Here is a 20,563-nt window from a genome sequence, read left to right as displayed (position 1 = left end):
TTTAGAAAAAGCATGCGCATAGTTGTCTGAATTTTATTTTAGTCAAAGTCCAGAGAAATTTCACAGGAAATAATAACTGAAGAATGGTGTTGATGATAGTCATGTGATTTGGAGAGGTTCAGGAAAGAAATTGAAATTAAAACTTTGACCTTAACATATTTTTATGTAAGTACTTATGCTATGAGGGAACTATTTCTGACTCCTTGTAAAATCTTGTCTTCTCCCAGGGCTGTCATTATTTTGTTCAATATCTGTGTACTGCTACACAGGCATGACTAAGATACAGTTCACTTCTGAGAATATTTCCAGGTTACTATTTTTTGTCTTGCCGTTTGATGGTTAATGCTCATTAAAAACGCTCTCCAATGCTGCTGCGAAATCCAATATCAGTTTTCTTCTTCAGCCTCAGGGCTTTTTTCTTTGCTTTTATTATTTTATTTCTTCTTTTCTGCTTGAAAATGCATCTTTGGAGTCCACTGCTATATAATGAATAATGTAATCAGTGGCAGGATTATCATATATTCATTGGTATAATAAAAATAATGTTTCCTGAAGGTATCAGGCATTTGCTTTAGCCTCAGACTAGTGCAAGTATCTTTGTCAATATTTAATCTCTATTGACTCATAGCTTGATTACAATGCATAATGCTGACTGCATCAATCTTCCCATAAAGCCTGGCTTTTGCTTCTGACAAAACTCTATTGATACATTTGATTCATGCTCATATTGCATCACTAAAAAACTGCTGAGATTTTCACTCTCTCTAAATTTGTATATATTTTCACCCTGAAAGGGCGCACAGCAACATCTTGTTAGATTAACTGCTACATTTTTTATCCTTTTTTATTTCAAATGCAAAAATGAAACAAAGAAATAACAAAGATTAAAAACTGTGTGAGTAGTCTGATTTATTATAAAATAATATATTAGTTTGCTGACTTGTTTTTAAAATGAAAATATATATTACACATAATATAAATGCATTTTTCAATTTTAATATATTGTTTTCCCTTTGGGAGTTTGATCCCTAAAGTCAGTTAATTTGTATGAAAAATACCACATGTTCACATGAACACAGTTCATCAGAATATCTCTGTTCTAAGGTTTGGATCAGATAGTTAGTAGATGCAGGTGTAGATGGGGATTGTCTGAAAAACCTAAAATATATTGCATGCAAGTATTAATATATGCAGGACTGATTTGTTGCATGACAAATTCAAAAGGAATAAATTTAAAATAATGGAAGATAAATATCTTGCTGCCACAAGACATACTTGAGAAAATATCTCAGGCGTAAAAAAAAAAAAGACAAATGCGTCTTATCTATTTATCTTTACAGAGACAATATTCAAATCTATGACAACTTCTGGCTGTAAACAAGATGCACTCCTACAGGTGTGCAAGGTTTTGGTGAAGCAGATGCATGCAGAAATCTGGCAGGATTAAGAAAAGCTGGTATATCTAACACAATTGGGTAGTCATAAATGGAGAAGTTTTTGCTCTGCTATTCTCTACACATCTTTGCTTAGAAAATACAAGAGCAGGTTAGAGTCTCAAGTATGCTTTCTATTCATGACGACATAATTTTCTTGCAGGGTTGAGAAACTTACTGCAGTATACAAGATTAAACAGTTATAAATAAATTTTAAGGATCAAATCATAGATCTTTGAAAATGAACACAGAGTAAAATTGTTGTTGCTTATTAATTGGGTACTACTTGGTATTTGTGTTTAGGTAGTCTATTTCTATAAGTCAGTTCTCCTTCATCTAACATCCCCTAGGAGATCATCAACTCAGATGTAATTGTATATATGTCAACTGAAAATTGAACACTGTATTTGGTCCAAAACACATATGGGACAATTTGTCTACATCAGCTCCGGCTGACCAGCTTTGAATTGAATTAGCTCAGAGACTGCCTTTTATTTTTGCATTTGAGTTGCATTTTTGCAATTTAATTTTTGATCCACCTGGGAGTGATGATAATATTTGCCTCAGGAGATTTCTAGTCAGTTTTGCATATTTGATTGAGAGTCTGAACTTAGTAATATGTAACAATGATTTTTTATTTTTGCATTGTCTGCAGTGCTTCCTCTTGTCCAGTAAATAGAGACAATATTAAAAAGTCATGCTTGTACAGTCAGTCTTATGATTATAATGATGCTGTCTTGTTTACTGGCTCAATTCCTAGTTTAGACATCAACACTTTGTAATTTGACAGAAAGCAATTACTGTGAGGTGCTCTGACACATTAATAATTTTATGGCCATGGTTTACTATAGGAATGCTCAGAGGCTCTGACAGTACAAAAATTTAAGGTGCAGCATTCACATACCAACTTGATGAATTTATTGAATTGTTAAGAAACCTATTTCTTTACATTGTCCACAATTTGTTGTTTTTTAACTTATGACTAGTTGTGACTGAGTCTACATGCCCCTGAAGAAAAAGGAATCTGCAGAGCAAACACATAGAAAAACAGACAATACATAAGATCTATGTCTATAGTAGCAAAAGTTAAGATGTAAAGATGACAGCAAATTCTTGCCAGATGTTAATCCAAATAAATTAATAATTACATAATCTTGCTCTCTTTCAGAAACATGTTTTGGGATCTCAAGTGCAAAACAAAGCTCTTCTCCGTCAGCATTATGAAGTACAGGCCCACTCCTGCATTCTGTAAATCTCCACTTATCACGACAACCAATGATCTCAAGATGTGTCTGATGCTATGCTGAAATAGATAAACACCACAACATGATGAAGCCCTCACCTTCCTTCTTTAGAATCTAAGACATACTGTCACCTCAGGATCTCTGACTACAAAAGATTTTGTGCCTCACAAAGGGATCCTCTGATTCATGGTGAAGCTACCTTAACAAATACCCAGCAGTACACCTGTGACCTTGGTAGGGTACAGGTATATGGTTTGGGTATGTAGGGATGGGATCAGGAAAGCCAAGACCCAGGTGAAATAGGACAAGACAAGGGATGCAAAGAATAACAAGGGATTCTATAAGTAAATATCTCAGAAAAGAAAGGCCAAGGAGAATATATCCCCACTGATGAGAAGAGATGATAATTGACAACACATAGGGAGAAGTCTGAGGTACTCAATGAGCTGGCAGTCAGGCTTTGCCCATCTCTCAGCTTTCCCAATTCTTCAAGGAAAGGCTGTGGGACTAAAATCTCTCCCAATGTAAGTGAAGAGGAGGCTCAAGACCACTCAAGGACATGGTATATCAATAAGTCTGTATGGCCTGATGAGATACATCCCAGGGTCCTGAGGGAACTGGTTGATGTTGATGGCAATCCACTCTCTATCATGTTCAAAAAGTCATGGCAGTCAGGGTGAATCCCATATAACTGGAAAAAGGAAAGATCACTTCTATTTTTAAAAAGGGTGGAAAGGAAGATTCACAGAATCACACACAAGCACAGAATTAATTTGGTTTGAAAAGACTTCTGAGAGTATCAAGTCCAAACACCACCAGCTGAACCAGACCACTTAGCTACTACAGTAAGCAGCTAAATATTCCTACTTTATGACATGAAATATGTAGATGAATGTAAATAGTTTACATACTGAATAAGCTCTTGTATCACCACTTCTGGGTAAAGAGTTAACCAGTATAATAAGCCTTTTATCATAGTGAGGAGCTTCCAAAAAGTCTAGAATAGGGCAGACTATATCAGGGGCAAACTTTTGGCCTGTGATTGTCAAAATTTTCATTAGAAATTGTTTTTGTGAGTGAAAATATAATTTTTTTTCTTACTGAATTATATTAATCCAGGTCTAGAGTAGCAGAAGTCTCCACAGGAAAAAAGAAGTATAGCTTAGAAAAAGGGTGAAGGTAGGATTTTTTAATGTTTTAATTTTTTAATGTTGAATTTCATATCTTTTGAAAAAATAAGTGACTTTAAACCATGTGAAATAGAGTGAAATCCTGTTCCTGCTCAAGTTAATGGCAAATTTACTTGTTGTCCAGAATTACATTTTTGCTTAAAATTTATTTCCTATTTCCTGAATGTATTGTGAAATATATATATAAATAAATGCCTGAAGATGGATATGGAGTTATCCGGATTTTTAATATAACATGCAAATTCCACCTAGAAAGCCAACTAAATATTTATTTTAAAGAGTATATATGAGGTAAAGGCTGAAAATTCACTGCAGTTCTCATACAGGCATTTATAGATTTTCCTAAAGCTTGATCTTGTGTGTCAGCAACACAGTGACAAGCAGCAGTGCAAATGGGAGGGAATATTTATGGTGTTTTTTTCTACCTTCTTCTTATAACCTTACTGTTATCCGACCTTCAGAAACACAGCCATTTGGCACTGCTGTTTGATGAAGCAAGAAAATGCCTCATACTCCAGGCAGGAAAGATAAATTTTGAAGCCTTAACTATTTGGAAGTATATAGAAAGAATGTGAAAATTGTTATTTAACTTAATTCCATTTTTTAAAAATAAATAAATTAATTCAACAGGTACATATTTGTCATATTTTGACTAATACAAATAACATTGTAATAATGAAATACTCTTTTTAAAAGAAAACACAATCTCTAAATTAAGGGTTTCTACTTATCAGCACACTGCAGTGTCCAACCTGCATGTAAGAAGCAACTTATGCTAATGTCATCCTGATTGCAGATGAGTTTCCTTTTTTCTTGCAGATTTTAGTTTAAAAAATTTGACCATTGGTTCACTGTAATGTTCTAAGCTTGTGTTTCAATCCCATAAGCGCATTTGGCAAACAGTTCTCTGAGGAGTGAACATTTCTTTTCAGCCAGAAGTAATAGCTGCATACACTGAGTGGGCTCCTGAAATGTATAGGTGTCAGGGAAAGTCCATGTTTTGGGGGCAGAAGGTCTGGTAAGAATATAATCTGGACCTGTAATAGTGTGAGAAGTTATGGAGAGGACATTGTTTTTACAGGTAACTGCTGAAGTAAGGGAGGGAAGGCCAAGGATATGCAGTTTCAATGTAGAATCTGCTGAATGGTCCACTCAAAGCAGGGGCTGAGATTGAGGGTGACATAAGATATGGGTGAATGTCCAAGAACTGGAAGTTCAGCACACTCCTGAACTTACTGATAGTTGCTTGATTTTAGGAGCTTCTGACACTTTAAAAAACTAAGGAGTTATCCAAAGCCTACAGATCCCAAAAGTGATGCTTGTCAAGGAAAAGGAAGAAGAATTCATTACAGTCTTTCCTAACATGGAATGGGTGTGAAGTCAAAGAATAGACTAGACTAGACTAGACTAGACTAGACTAGACTAGACTAGAATCGAATATTTTAGTTGGAACCTACAACAATCATTCTGTCCAACTGCCTAACCACTTCACAGGACTGACCGAAATTAAAACAGGTTTCTAAAAGTATTGTCCAAATGCTTTGGCCACTGACAGGCTTGGGATATCAGGCACCTTTCAAAGAAGCCTTTTCCAGTGTTTGACCACTGTCATGGTAAAGAAGTATTTACTAATCTCCAGTCTGAACTTATGCTGGTGCCAATTTTAACCATTCCCATGTCTCATTTTTGGATCCCTTGGAGGGGAGCTCAGCACCTCCCTCTCCAAGTCCTTCTCTCAGGAAGCTGCAGAGATCAATGAGTTTTTCCATCAGTGTCTTTTCTTCCTAATGAAACAAAAGGAGTGTCCTCAGCTGCTCCTCACAGAACATGCCATAGATTTTGGTGTGGACAGAAAGTGGCTGAAGCAAAAACGCTCTTGGAAGCAGAACAGAATGTAGAGAAAGAGGCAGGTCTCATTCTTCAGACCTAGGTACTAATTGAGCAGAAAAAGCAAATACCTGAGGTGAGAGTTCTATGCTGAGGGGAGATCCTTCTTGCAGATTTCATTCTCTGTTCTGCAGAGAACAGAAGGCTGAAGTAGGTTGTGTACAGATAAATATGACCAGCTTTGCTTGGCTGAGACCAGCAGACTTATAATTGTACTCATGAAAGCAGCTGAGCCAGGCTTGAAAGATACCAGAAAGCAGAAAAATAGGTGTTATTATTAGTTTTATTCACTATATAAAAATATAGGGACAAAGTAAAAAGGATTAAGATGGAAATCTGACAAAATATATAGCAGGATGCAGATTTAAACTTTCTCATTTTTGCTGGAAAAAGCCAGTTACTGGAGTAAAAGTGGAAGATTATAAAGTTAAAACATCAGACGAGTGGGACAATTTTTTAAAAGTATGCAGTAGTCATGCTTAGACTGGCAATAGGTATATAAAGTGTAATAGAAATTTCCATGCTGTAGCTGAAAGATGCCTTCATTTCCAGACGAATGTACACAGTAGATTCTGAGAAAATATGTGGTCTGTTTAAACAGATCAAGAATAACAGAACAACAGAACAAAATACTATGTTCTATTATGTTCCTACTTCATGGTTCATATGTATTCTGAAATAAAAGAAAAATATAAGTAATTTGAACATTTTTATATGTATATAAATTAAGATGCATTAAAACACTGGGATAATACATAACACTAAATATTTTTCTAGCAATTAAACTATTTTAAGGAGTACCTTTCAACAGTTTTGTATCTTTATGAAACATGGTTATATATCTTGAACTCTAGAAACATTGATGTTGGTTTTTGGAAACCCTTGATTTTTTTAAAAAATAGAATAGATCTGTAAACATCACAGAAATACACTGCCTGCTTATCGCATTAGCTGCTATTCTTTGAGCATAAATAATATTGATCCCAACAGTAGCAAGAAACTGCTGCTCTTTTGCTAAAGTTTGGATAAGTTTCTTATGTAAATTAATACACCAAGAAGACTGCAGCAAAAATTAAAATGAGCCCTCAGCACTTTGGTACACTTATTGGCTTTTTTTAAAATGGATTTTCTACCTAAAATTTTTGTTTTCAGTCAATTCTCACATTCTAACTTTTTGTTTTCAATGGTCAATATGTTTCTACCATTAGCAGCTATACTTGTCTGCTACTTTTATTATGTGAAAATCTGATTTCAGAAATAGCTTTTTATTTGCCAGATGGTTAGAACACTTTAATTTATTTATCCAGGTCTTGGGAAATATAATTTGAAGGATGACAAAACTTTAGTGTCCTTGGGAGACCAAGACCTTATTTGGAGAAGCTGTTATGAAAAAAATTGTGAAACACAAGCATTTTCCCCAATCACTCTAGTTTCTGTTGAAATTGTACCAAGATTGCCAGCTTTAAGGACTGTCCTTAGAATCTCAAGATGTGGAGAGCAGGTTTCAGCTCCTTCAGACCCCAATCATGTAAGCCGTGCAAGCGAGAGACTAAGCTCAAGCTAAAGCCTACTGAGGCTGTTAAAATGACCCAGAACAGTGTCGGTGCTGCTGGCAGCTGAGCATGCCTGGCACTGGGATATATTTGCAGCAGTAGTGCTGCTAGTAGTCAAAGGGGAGCACAGATGAGCACATGTGTTTGAAGAGAGCAATCACAGGAGTCAGCCGAGGTGCTAATGGCCAGAGGGAAGAGCCCCAGGGCTTGAAGAGCAGGGCCAACATTCAGGAGTTAAACATGGTTTGGAAATAGGTGTCAGACCTCTGCGACCTGACCATGTCAGTTGTCTCACATCTTTGACTGAAACGAGGAATAGTGATCAATGTCAGAGAATGAACATTTGGCTTAATGCACCTGATCCACCTCAACACCTAACACTGTCAGATTCTCTGGCTGCAGGGTTTTGCTCTGTTTAATTCTTAGACTCGTTATTGTTTTTTTTAATTTACTGTGGGATTTTTTTCCTCACACCAGTTATTCTCTTTCCAGATTCAGTCATAAAATTTCATATGGCTTGACTCATAATAAATATAATTTATACTTTCCCAATTAGCTAAGAATAAAGTATATCTATGTTTAAACCTGCAGTTCACTCCTGTTTGTAGTCTATTAATCCAAAATTGTATGTCATCCTTGCACTGCCTGTCTGCTGACCGCCAGTTGTTTTCCACACCATTGCTGAATAATTTCAGATTTAGAACTTTTCTACTTTTAAAACTTCCCACTTATCATATTTTCCAGGAAAGTATAACCATAAAGAAAAAAAACATTCAAATGTTTGAAACACATTTATTTCAATCAGTGGAAATCCACCCATGAGGTGCAATTGTGCCTTCCTGAACTAAGTGACATAATAAGAAAAGGATAATTGAGATTCTTGCATATCTTGCATGACACCATGGATTTTTAAATTAATTTTTTAAAAGGAAGTGAAATAGGAAAAAAGCAGTACCCGAGTCAGTCACCCATACTCATGCTCCATTCCAGAGTATTTTATTCACCTACTGCACCTCAAGTGGGCATGACAGTAAAAGAAAATTATCTCTTGCTTTGCCTCCCATTTGAGGCTGTACTGAACAAGTGTTGCAACAGATGCTGTTTCTATTTCTATGGAAAATAAAAGTACTGTGTTGAATTTAGATCAAAAACACTATAAGGTAATAAGATTGTGCTTCAATTTTCCAATGTGCATAAAAAATACAAAGAATTAGTCTACTTTTGGATATTTATATCTTCGTGTTAAAAGCTAGCATACAGTATTAATGGAGATGACATGGGTCAGTTCAGGCTTCACAGTGTTAGAAAGGAAAGACATTATTTGGGAGGAAAATATTTCTAGAAATTCATATCCTGTATTGCATACATCTGATGGAAAGAAAAGTGATGCATAGACAGCCAGATAATACAACTTTTTAATGAGCAAGAGCAAGGAAGGGAGAGAAGTATGAAGATAATTCCTCCAGTCACATAATATTAATAGTTTATTTTAAAGAAATAAAAACATGACATATACTCAAGGAAAGAAAAGGAGAAAAAAAAAGTAAAAAAAAAAAAAAGAAAAAAAAAGAAAAAAGATAAGGAAGCAAGAGGAAAATAAAAGGAAAAAAAAAAAGGATGGGCCTAGAATTTATATATGGAAATCTACTTTTACAGACAACACACTGTACACAGATACATATATATTTTTATATATATATATAAAATTTGTAACCTGTCTCTTGAACAGAACTTGAATTGCCTGCGCACTGAGAAGTTTGATTAGGTAGTGGTCACATCGAATTTTCTGTCAAGAGGAAATATGGAAGCAAAGCTCATTTAGTTACAAGGTAATTTGATAGTCAGTTCTAATTTCTGCAAAATGTATAAAGGAAACCAACTAAGATTACAATCTCTTTTTATAAGGGGGTAAAAAAGTTTTAAGGATATTTGATTATATTTCCGTTCAACTTGTCTTAAGTAAAGGCACTGGTCTATCAAAAAGGGGTTGCAAAAGTATAATGGAAGTAGCTTTATACATACATTCCCCCTCTTGCACATTCTTACATCCTTCTTGATGTAAGAACCTGAAAAGAAAACGAAAATCTGGTCACTCAAAACAGGATTAACAGACTTCTTGGTTCCATCAAGTTGTCTTTCAAATAAAGAAAAAATTATCACACTAAATCTAAGCAAGTAAAACTTACTTATGAAACTACAGTACATAGCTGATTTTGAATAGCTCAGCAGTCTGTGGAAAATGGATCTGTTGACACTTACCAAAAGCATGTTGAGGGAAATTTCACTGCAGGTATTGCAGGCTGGGGTAGAACTCATGGTAGACACAGTTTGCATCATCAGACAACAAATCTGACTGCAGGAGGGCTGATAGGCCTGAGTCCAAAAATGTTTGCCTAATGGGTTAATAGCATATTGATGGATTTAGAAGAATGGATATTAACTCTCATTGATCAGAATCAGAACTACAGTAGTGAGTAGCTACAAATGTATAGATAGCTTGAAAATATTTACCCACTTATGCTTCCTTAGAATGAGTGAAAAATACCCTAACTTGGGAGTGGTCTCACCCACATTTTTATTTCCCCTCCAGAAAGAAAGTGTCATCAACAAGCTGACACTATTTTTCCTAATTTATTTGAAACCAGGAGAATTATTTCAGTATTGGATAACTGTAATTCAAGTCCAGAGACATTATTAAACCTCCTAATGTACAGTTAATATATATCACTGTTGAGTCAGTAGAAAGATTCACAGACTCATGTTAGTGTTGTACTTCAAATAATACATGTGAGTAAAAAAGTGGATGTAAACAACCAAGTACATTAATATATATTTCCCAATATTTGCAAAGTAGGAATTAAATTTCTTACAATTTTCTTTAATGTTTATGAACTTTACAGACATTGAGACATCAGATTTCCTTCACAAAAAAAGTCATTAAAATTCTTCAACAGAACACTTGCTTAAAAAGTATTTTAATTCATCCTGTCTGATGCCCTCATTTTATTTCTTGGTAGAGCAGGATCCTGTATTTGCAAAAAAAACCAATTTCACTGTATAACTGGGTCTCTTAACATGGTTGTGTTTGTGTACAATTATTGCAAAAGTGAAAAGAGGAATCTACATATCCTAATATTTGTAGGAACCCATTATAAGGAAGGATCTAGGAAAGTTTGAAAAATAAATAACAATAATTTTCTATTATTCCCCCGTTCTGATAATCCAGGGCTCTTTTTGACAGAATTCCCCTACTGGTTTGGGGTTGGGTTTTTTTTGTTTTGTTTTGGGGTTTGTTTTTTTTTTTTCTTTTTTTTTTCCTTTTTTTCTTTTTTGCATGTATTCAGATTGCATTTCGTGGAATCTTCTTCTAACTTCTAATATGATAAGGAAAAAAAAAGCCTTACTTAACTATTCAATGTTGGTGAAATGTAGCAGCACAGAATTGCCATAAGAAATATATATATGATTCATAGAACTGAAATACATTTGAGAAATCTCAGTCTTAACAGACACTAAGAAAACAGGAAAATAAACTAATTTCAGGAAGTATATTACTCAGAATTATCTATTCTAGGTATTTTTAACATTTTTGTCTTTCATTGTGATTTAACTATATTATGTTTCTGATAATTTTGAGTAGAACTGGGGAAGGGATGAGAACTAGTCCAGTCTTTTGCTCAAGGTGGAAATTCTGCTTACACTAACACTTTCAGTCTCACCAAACAAATTCTTCACAATCATAGTGACAGAAGGATAAATAGTAAGCTGCCTTTTTATATGTGCACTAAATCCCTGTTTGATACCCAAATGAAAGTATGACTTAATGGAGACACGTTGACAAAGCAACGACTAAATATTCACTGTGAGTCATTATTTAGCAAAGGTTTTTCCTTGGATATGATGAACTGGGACAATTCAGCCCTCTGTGACCCTCAAACTAACACTTCAGTTGTGTGTAGAAATAGTGAGCTGTCAGTATTTTGCACTGAGTTGTCACATAAAACACTTTGTTTTACCTAATTTTTCAAAGTCAAAATCACTCTTGCAACAATGGAGTATTGCATAAGAAAAGAGCAAATTGGAGAGAGCATAATTTTTCTCTTTGTTTGGTGATTTCTTTGTTAATTTACATATTTTCCTTTAGCATATCTAACAGCTCAGTTAGAAAATGCATTTTTTTTCACATGAGGACATTGTTTCTGTGGATTAGATAACTTTTTTGTATTCAGACCCATGCCTGCAAAGACAAATATTCATATTCAATTTCTTTCTTCTCTCTGTTTAACCCTCTATTCATGTGGTTCATGGTCACCTGATATTTTCACCTCAATTATCACGTTGGAAAAGTTATGGTACTGACAAGACACATTAGAACAGAGAATTTAAAAGTAGACTTGGAGGAATTTTTCACTTGGAGGAATTTTTCCCTCTTCATTGGAACTGCATCCATAACCATGCAAATCTTCATTAAATTGCATTGTATTTACAAAATTTTTTCCAAGACAAGGTTTCAAGATTTATGGACAAAATCCAGATGTCTAAAACCCCAAGATCTTTTGTTAATAAAATAGTGAATTTATTTACCTAGGCATTTTCACGTGGGTGAAAGCAGATGGTATTCTTTGTATCTCATGATTATCACCTTCTCAAACAAAAAGGAAGAGCATGAAATGTTGCATTTGTCTTTCAGAACTGTAAGGTTATGGATTTCCCACATGCACTATAACCATTACAAAATTTTAAATAAGGTATACTAGTTACCTAGCCTCTTTCTTATAGTCTGTCTTTTATTAAGCTCCGTTTAAGTACTTCTCAGCCACCTTTGGGTATTGACACTGAATCCATATGAAACTGAAGTTTTAGCAATTATCACCTTGTTAATTGATATTTGAAAATTGAAAATATGATCTCTAAGATTTATCTTCTAAAGATGCCAATGGAAATATAAATCCCATATAGAAATAATGGGTTTTTTATCCTGTAATATTGTTTGTATCAAGTCAGATGGCACAAGAATAATGCACATAACAATTGAGCACAATGACAGAGTTTTATTTTTAGGTGATGTCAGGATGATTTTGCAAAGCTATTTCTGACGTGTAAATTAATTTATATAATCAAACTTCTAGCAGCCTATAAGAAAACATTTTGCTTGGATGAAATGGTATGAAATTTGTTTTATAAAATATAAACAGATTTTTATATTGCAACATATTTTACTCTAGCATAAGTGGTACACACCCTGGCAACATTTAGGACAAGTTAATTGTATGAAATACTGTTTCAATTCAGACAAAAAATGGTATAGAGACCCTGTTTTAACTTCACGAGGCGAATCATCTCATCAGCTTAACTGAAAAGTCTGCTTTGCGCTTTTTGCCAAAATATTTTTAAAATCTTTTCTTGTTTTTCCAGTCATTATGTACCATACAGGTGTTACAGTGATGACTAAGAACAGATGTACTGCCATTATTATTGCTTTTTTCAGTAAAAAGTTTCAGTGACATGACACTTTATACTAGAATAAGATTGGCATCTTAGTCATTGACCTTTCCTTAGCTTGTGATGTTTTTTGTTTTTCAGATTCATGCCATAAGAGGAAAAGAGCAGTACTAATCCTTCAGTGAGTGTTTATGAGTATTTATGCCAGTGGTCCATCTTTGGCATTGGTACCTAGAGGTACTTCAGCTGAGTAAGCTAAATTTTGTCCTCCAATCTCCTCTCCTCACCCTGTTGTGTCTCAGACTGCAGATATCACAGGTTCCAATTGCTCATCTGAAAAACTCATTAATCTGAGCTCAGTGTGTGCCTCATGTCCCAGTGTGTGCACACAAGATGGAGCAGTACGCCAGCTCTGGCAATTATCTCTTTGGTGTGATTTGCAGGCAAGGCTGTCTTAAAACAGTCTTATGGGCAAGAAGATGAAGAAAGAACCTCAGTCTAGAGTCTACCTGTAGATACAGTGTGACAAAAAAAAAATTTAGATGGAAGATTTTCCACCAAGAACCCCTGTTATGGAATTTAGGATCATATTTAATTGGTTTTAGGCTCTCCTTTTGTTTTGGAAAGAACATTGAATTTTTCCCTTATTTTTATGTACTGAAGGAAAAGGCTGTTTTTCCTCTAATACAGAACCAAAGAATTTCCTATTTCTTTCTGGGAAATTTAAAATGAACAAGCTTTAGAGACTGTTTAAAAGTAAAACTATATAAGAATATGTTATTCTTTCTTTATCCAATCAAAATGCAGAAATACATAAGTGGCTAAATGCGTTTAGTGATTGCAAGGATTTTTAAATATTGATGAATGACATAACTATTGATTTTGCATATGATAACTATTGATTTGCACATTATTTCCTCATAGAAATAGTAATATTTTGCTTACAGGATTTTCAGGGTTTCTCCTCTTTCTGCATGCAGTTACATCTGTGAAACTATTCTTATCTCCACCTATGCACATATTTTTTCTCTTTAACTGACTGTTGGATTATACCCCAAAATAGTACCCCAAACCAGTACCCCAAAAGTACTGATCTCTTTTAGGTTTAAGTGAGGTATTCCATTCTGTGGGAGACACCTTAAGGACTTTTTCCAAGTCAGTTGCAGATGTGGTGATGACTCAATTCAGTCTTAGCAATGCAGAAGGAATAGCAGGTTTGGATAGAAAATAAACAAAGAAAACTTTGCATGTTCATGTGCACCCAGAAGTGGCAGCAGTAGTGACTGCATCTAGTGACTGTGGACTGAGTCCAGGTTTTTGGCTCTGCCAAGACAGCATTGCATTGTTTTGTTGAACAACTGGAAACTAGTTATATCCCCTTTTCTATATTGTGTGAGGAGGTTCAAAGAATCTGCCAGGCTGGATAAAAATTTATACAGGCTTCCTATGGTTTTGTAAAACAATTTAGAGGAATAGAATCATAGAACATCTCAAGGTGGAAAGGTCTCCTAAGAACCATCAAGACAAACTCCCTGTTTCCTGCAGGGCTACTTGAAAGTAAATCACATAACTAAGAGCATTGTCCAGGTATTCCTTGAACTCTGACAGCCTTGGTGCCATGACCTAGGAAGCCTGTTCTTCTGACTGACCATGCTCTCAGTGAAGAACCTTTACCTAATCTCCAATCTTAACTTACCCTGATGCAGCTTCATTTTATTTCCCCGTGTGCTATTGCTGGTCACCAAACAGAGGAGACCTGTACTTCCCACTACAAGCAATTTGTGCAAAGCTTTCCCTCTTCTTCCTTCTTGGCCCCAGAGTCACCAGCAACCTTTTTCCTGGAAAAAGACAGAATTAACAGGAGTTGTTGTAACACCACTGACAGTTAACAGACATCACCTGAGTCCTCATCAATTATTTCAAGAGGAAAAACTTGAAAATCTTTTGCTCTGTACCAAAGGAAAATATGGTATAAAATATGAAAAAAAAATGAAAAACTATTAAAAAAATAGAATATGAAAAAATTTTCAGAATCATCTCCAGCTCAGCTTGTTTGTTCTAGGAAAGACATTGGGGTTTCCAGGGTGTTAGGGTTTCTAGGGGAAACTGTGTGGTTTCCACTGCCACATATCACCTAAGCTGTAGCTCGTGGAACTTCAGCATTTATTGACACTCTATATATCAAATAATACTGTGCATATAGACTTGTCTACATAGAGGAAGACCTTTCTCTCCTTTTAATCCTTTCATGGCATCTTTTCACTGCTCCACCAAACCAGAATGACGTTTAAAAACAACTACTCTTTTCTTGTTAAAGATAATTGTCCTAAGTTATTACTGTCATATGCATCAGTGTTTTCTTCATGGACCCCATGCTCATTAGCTTTCCTCTATTTCCTCCCCTCTGACCTGACTGATAGAAATGAAAAGTGGTTATTATGCATCCCACAGCTAGTATTAGAGGAGACACAGGAAGTATAAGAGATATTTAATAGCTTTCTTAAAAGTTTTATATTAGCCTCCATGGAAGGAATGCTTGGTCAATCAATCAAATCTCTTTGTAGCCTCAAATTACCGGTCAACTATTCTGAAACACTACCAGTATTTTAACAATGTTCCTTTCCCTTTTGTCAGAAATGCTTTTGATAAGATTCTAATTGATGTTTTTATGGAAGCAGGCTGAGTAAATATAAATTAATTTAATGGTTATATTTACAAGTACATGATCAGATAGATTCAAGTGTTCTGTTTTGCAAGACACCTCGTTCTAGAAAAATTCAATTTCTTTGTCTGCTAAATTGTATAACAGCTATCACACTCATTGTACAGTTATCATTATGAGAGAGAATTTGCTGAAGCAGAGATCTAAAAAGTACTGCCACCCAACAAACCTTTAAAAGACACATTTTCCTCCAGAGAAATTCACTGAGTCATCATAGTATGGCAAGTGTGTGGTTTTTTCCTAAACCCAGTAGCTATTGCAATGCACTAAAATTATAGACTTCATTTCAATGAGACTGAGTGAGACTGAGATATTTGAGAACAGAAAAAGTTTAGATGGCAAGGATGGAGAAGAATGAGACATCAGAAAGTGGGAGGAAAATCCTGAAAAAAGAACAGAAGAAAGTAAAAAAAATCTCAAACATACAAACTGAAAAAATCTGCACAATTTGAAAGCAAAATCTGAAGTGGGATCAAAATAAAATATTTTTTCAATGCTCTGAAGTGGAAGAAATAGGAATTTTAGTATGGCTTAGAAATAATTTTGTGTCACTTCTGAAAATATATAAAAATTATAACTGCTTCAAATTTGCAAGCAAAATCTTAGGAGGAAAATACCTGGAAATTGGTATGCCAAAATCTGTATCTCAGTTAAATATGATTATTCTATTATGGAATTTTTCTCTAATTATGACATCATAAAGAGTACCAAAAGTTTGTAAGAAGTTGTAAACTACCACACACCTTAAAGTAAATGTTTCTTCTCATAGGTGCTTTTAATTTCTATTCCATATATTAGTAATGGAGAAATCAGGTAGTACTACACACATTTAGCAAATGAGAACATTTCTCTTTTATTCTAATTTTTGCTGCTGATCAACTTTCTCAACCAGAAATCTGCTGGCCTGTAAAATCCAGACCTCTGCTTTATAACTATGCAGCTTTGCATTTCTCTCATTTATTCTCAAGGCCAAAAAGAACAAATTTCTTTGTCCAGAAGGTCACACAAAACTTATTTGAAGGACTGGAGCTTTCCTCTTGAACATGGAATAAGAAATGTTACTTTCCCCATTTTATTTAGCTATGCAAAGGCTATCTCTCCCAGGTGACCTGACACAGACCTAGTCAACACCATCCATAATGAAAATCAATGGCACCAAGTCACTAAACAATTACTCCATCTTCTTTAAAAATGCACAAGTCTTCAAAACAACAAGTATTCAGAGACTGATTAATTTGCCATTTGCTTTAGAGATTGCACAAGTTGCATTATTTAAGATGTTGCCTTTACTTTGTGTTCTCAAAGGATGGACCAAGATCAAAGTCTTATAGAATATTGTGTCTCTAAACAAAAAAAAAGTGGTGGCTAGATGACTAGATGATAGGAAATACAGATCTGTACCATGGTTGTCTAAGTTTTGTAAATAGCTGTTTGATAAACATTTTTCTTCTGAACACAAAACCCCCAATTATCTAGCTTTTCAAACTTCCAAATCTGAGTTGATATTAAAGAAAGCATTTTAAATAGAATAATTTAAATGTAAACCCAGAAAAATATCAACAAAAATAATTAAAAATGGTAACCAATTTTGACTAGACCCAAGTACTAAAGAACTCTTTTAAAAACTATATTTTCAAAAGTGTTTTAAAAACTGAAAATTGGTGTAAAAAATTCGATAAGCCTAAGATAGACAGGGTTAGAAGTGTAGATAGAAGTGTAATAAATAGTTTCCTTGGAAGAAGGATGTTCTGCTTCCTTCTGCAAGCAGGATGGTTGTGATTGTGAGAATGTTAATGACCCAGGTTTGCCCTAGCTGGAAAGAATGGTCCCAGCAGGGAATGGAGGAGGTTTTCAGTCTCATATGAAGTCTTGGCTGTTCACTTCCTCCCCGCCTAATTTCTCTCCTATTTCTTTAAAGCATCATGTAAACCACTGTGGATCTACTCTGCACACTGGGTTTTTTAACAGGCGACCATATACTTTAAACAGCATCTTTCTTTCCTCTGTTAACTTTTGATATCTATTCTCTACATTTGCACACACCATAAAGACAGATACTAGCAGAACTAGTAAATATTTATGTGTACACATATATGTATATATGTATGTTTTATAATATATATATTACATATATGTCTATGCATATACACTTTAATTTCTATGTCATTATTTCATTCTCTTTTTCCCCAATTGTTTTCAATTCTTTCCAGAGCCTTACTATGCCCTAAAACAGCTCATGTAACATTTTTGCTATTATAAAATCTCTTCTACTATCTGTATCATACCAAACTTCTTCTGATTTTTTTATTTGTAGCTTGGATACTGGACTGTCTCAGCAGAGAAATGTGTATTTGTATGAACTTGTGCTTTTGTTCCTGAGATTATTATTTCTGCCTTTTAACAGGTGTTCAGTTCAGTAGTCAGTGACCTTTTCTGTGGGAACAATATTGTAACCATTACAAAGGCATCACTTATGTGACCTGATTTCTGTAATATCTGACAAATTTATTTCAGCTCCATTATTTTGGAAAACAGGGATTGATCCTAGAATACTGTTGGTTGCAATCACTGAATTAGGCCACAGACTGGTGTATGATTACAATGAAATATCATATAGACTGTGTAGCGACAAGTCATGTCATCATAATATGGCATTACCAGAGCCACCAGAACTACCAGAGCCCTGATGCTGGGAACATTTAGACATTTAAAAGTATTGATCATGCTCCATGCAACCCTGTTATGAAATCAATGAGATTGGTTTCATATTGATTATCAAGGCTTTTGTAAAATCAAGTTGTCAATTCAGAGACATAAATATAGATATAGAAATCAAACTTTGGACACCATTTAAAAAAAAAGTTGACACTAGGAGACAAGTATGACAATATTAAAGGACATGCAAATCAAATAAAATTGACAAAATGCTGTTTCTGACATAGATTTTAATGACTGAGTCCGAAGTGGTAGGAAAATCCAAGAATGTAGTTTCTCTTCTAAATCAATTTGTCTGTGGCTCATGTTATTAATACACATCCTTTATATGACACTGAATGCAGTTTCCAAAATAAGAGCATTTCTTGTTTTCTTTCAGAAAGCCATAGTGGCTGATTTGTTTGTTTGTTTCTTTCTTTGGTGTCAGTTTGAGAAAGCACTCTTGATACTTTCTTCAGTTAAAATTAACATTGTAAAAAATCAAGGACCTTTGTTTCTTTTAAACTCTATTAAATAATTCATGCTCCTAAAGCAACTCTAAGTCCTTGTTCAGAATAAAAACAATTGTCCTTAGATATCTGTATTTTGTCAAGTTGATGCTTCCAGACAGCTGTCTAAACTAAACAAGAGCTGTGAAGGAGCTGTGGTGACATAGCACTTTGTAATGGTAGTGTAAAAGCCTCGAGTGCAATGATATTGCAGGACTAATCATGTAATACTAATGGATTGCAGAACTGAAGCTATAAATCTTAAGAGGAGTGGCTGAGAGAACTGATGGTGTTTAGCCTGGAGGAATGGAGGATGAGGAGGAACAGCTTCACTTTCCACAACTACCTGAAAGGAGGTTGAAAGCTACGAATTGGTCTCTTCTCTCTGGTAACAAACAATGAGATGAAAGGAAATTACAAGTTGCATCAGTGAAGGTTTAGATTGTATATTAGGAAAATTTTCTGCGTTACAATGGTTATCAAGAATTGGAACAGGCTGCCCAGGGCAGTGGTTGTGACACCATCGTTAGAGGTATTTTAAAGAAGTGCAGATGTGGAACTTAGAGACATGGATTAGAGATGGACTTGGCACTGCTGGGTTAATTGGACTTGATACTCTTACAGCTTTTTTCCAACCTAAATGATCCTGTGACTATAAATCTATTTACTGTGTGCATAATCAAAAGAATTTCTCCTCTGTTACTAGGTGCCCACATATTTGATCCAGGGAAATGCCTGTAACAGTAAGATTTTTTTTATAGCAAATATGCTTACTAGTTGTTTTTGTTCATGGGGTCTATAAGAAGGAAATCAGGATTGATTCTATTGTTGGTTAGACCTACACAAATGCAACACATTTCTGTGGAGATTCTTCTAGATATCAGAACCTATGGAGGAGAGAAAGAGAAATAGAGTATGTATCTCAGCTAGCTGGACTGAAGAGAGAGAAAGCAGTTTTTCCTTTAAGACACATGACTGGAATTTATGTAACAAGGACTTTGTTACAGCCTTTACTATTTTTCTCCCTCGTGTGGATCTCTGTTTGGTGACCTACCCTTCATTTGCACTGTTCACTGCCCAGCTCTTCTACATAGGGCCTAAGCTTGCGAGAAAAGAGAAAAAAAATTTAAAGCTGGATATTCAGCTTTAAAAGCTGAGTTGTCCCGTATTATTACTCTCACATTTTGATGGAGAAATTTTTTAAAACTTTGTGTGCAGAGGGATGGGACACACTCTGGCTCCTGCTGGTGGCTGTGGAGACAGCAAAGTGCGTGTGCAGGAACCACACACCGCACACTGCAGGATTTCTGCTGTGCTTCCATGCAGTGCCCAACACAATCTTAGCTGAGCTGTGTTACAGAACACTTGTACTATTTGTATTTGGCTTTATACTTGCCAGCTTGTAGCACCTTAACCTTTTTCTTTTGTTCTGAAATACTAACACAAGTCAATACTGAGGTTATATGCAGAAATTTCAGTGTGTATTCATATTGTGGCTCTTGTTTGTAATAGGATCAAATAATTCACATTGAGTTTAAAACTTTGTTATGAAGTAAATCCCAACTCTTTGTAACTCCATATTGCACAGAAAAATCACTGTAAGAATATACAGTCTCCTTATTCATAAATGGCTTTACTTTCACCAGGAAAGAAGAAAAAATTAAAAATCAAATTAATTAGAATTAATTGGAATTAGAAGTTCCAAGCCTATCAAACCATTGTAAAAATTAGCAAAACAATGTGTCATAGATCCTGCAAAAGCTCTACTTTAATGGAAGTTGATTAAAAATTAGAAAGCACTAAAAAGAACTGCCATTTTTAAGGGATCTGTACAGTTCAATCTAAATATACTTTTACATCAAGAATTTCCTAGCTTGCATTTCTCTTTA

Source organism: Agelaius phoeniceus, chromosome Z (assembly GCF_051311805.1).
Source record: "Agelaius phoeniceus isolate bAgePho1 chromosome Z, bAgePho1.hap1, whole genome shotgun sequence".
NCBI lineage: Eukaryota > Metazoa > Chordata > Aves > Passeriformes > Icteridae > Agelaius > Agelaius phoeniceus.
Note: the sequence above shows the minus strand (reverse complement) of the source record.